Raw genomic sequence first — 1257 nt, forward strand, 5'->3', positions numbered from 1 at the left:
AAGCAGGGTACAGGACCAAGCAAAAGGAAACGCGCCCTCAATGTCAGGGTTGCAACTCTTTCTGGGACTTCTCCTTGCCAATGTATTCCCGGGTGTGTTTGAATTTTGCATTCTAAGCATACTCCCCTCACCGTGAGCTCAGGCCCTGCGCCCGCTGTCCCCGTGACTGCAGGCACCGCCGTGGGAGTTGGGGCCCCACGGAGAGGTCATGCACACGCTGACCTGTGTTGGGTCGAGCGACGGAGCAGCACCCGACTGAGGTGGCCTGCCTCCCTGTCCCCTGGCGTCTTGCCCTGGGCCCAGTGCACCACCTTGTGGCGAGCCAGGGTGTGGCGCGTCCCAGTCTGGGGCCCGCTGGGCTGCAGACCCGCTTTCTCAGGGCTTTCGCACTTCCCTCACCGTCCGCCTGAACGTTTTCTACTCCTGCTGGCTTTCTGAGGACAGTTGGGGAGCGGTCCCCAACGTGGCCTGGGACCCACCCGGCTGGTGCCCAGTGAGCGGGCGCGCGCCCCACGAGAGTGTGGGGAGGGGAGAGGAGAGGATTCGGGGGCGTGTCTGTGAGGTGGGAGGCGTGGGTCTGGCGGGGTGGCGGGGAAGGGGTCGCCGGTGGTGGTGGCGCTGGGTCGGGGCGGTGAGGTCCCGGAGGCCAAAAGGAGCAGCGAGGGAGGGACGAGCAAAAGCCTACAGCACCCGGTATTCCCAGGCGGTCTCCCATCCAAGTACTAACCAGGCCCGACCCTGCTTAGCTTCCGAGATCAGACGAGATCGGGCGCGTTCAGGGTGGTATGGCCGTAGACGCCAGCTGCCGCCTCCTGGAGCCCCAAGAGCGTGAGGTGGGCGCGGCCTGCGTCTCCACACTGCTCCCCTGGCACGGCTGCGGGTGGGGGCTGCGGGGTGGGGGCTGGCGGCCTCTGGCCAAGCGGCCAGGGGCCCCGGACGCCTGCTGGGGCAGCCGGTCTCGCCCAGGTGGCCACTCGCTGGCTTTCTTCCCGAGGTGTCCCGGTGCCCGGACCAGGATCGAGTTTTCTCAGGGGAACATTGCTCAGTGCTCTCGGGCTCTTGTTCCTCTGGGGATGTGTCACTGCCTTGGCTAAGGCGGGGGTGTGGGGTGCGCACAGTTCTGGCCGCCCTCCTCCCTCGAATGCGGGAGCCGACACTTGGGCGCGTGGCTCCCGACGGACGTCTTGGGGACCTTTCCGGTCCTCCTCATCCACAAAGCCCCACTGCCCCTCCAGCCCTCTGCAAAACGGCAGCCGC

General features: G+C 66.7%; 1 non-coding gene across 1 annotated transcript; it reads right to left on the minus strand.

Moving 5' to 3' along the window:
• Positions 1-678: 678 nt before the first annotated feature.
• Positions 679-797, minus strand: LOC141420523 (5S ribosomal RNA). The gene has a single exon (XR_012445073.1). It is a non-coding gene; the product is annotated as a 5S ribosomal RNA (ribosomal RNA).
• Positions 798-1257: the final 460 nt, after the last annotated feature.

The sequence above is a fragment of the Castor canadensis genome, unplaced genomic scaffold (genome assembly GCF_047511655.1).
Source record: "Castor canadensis unplaced genomic scaffold, mCasCan1.hap1v2 HAP1_SCAFFOLD_318, whole genome shotgun sequence".
Classification (NCBI taxonomy): Eukaryota; Metazoa; Chordata; class Mammalia; order Rodentia; family Castoridae; genus Castor; species Castor canadensis.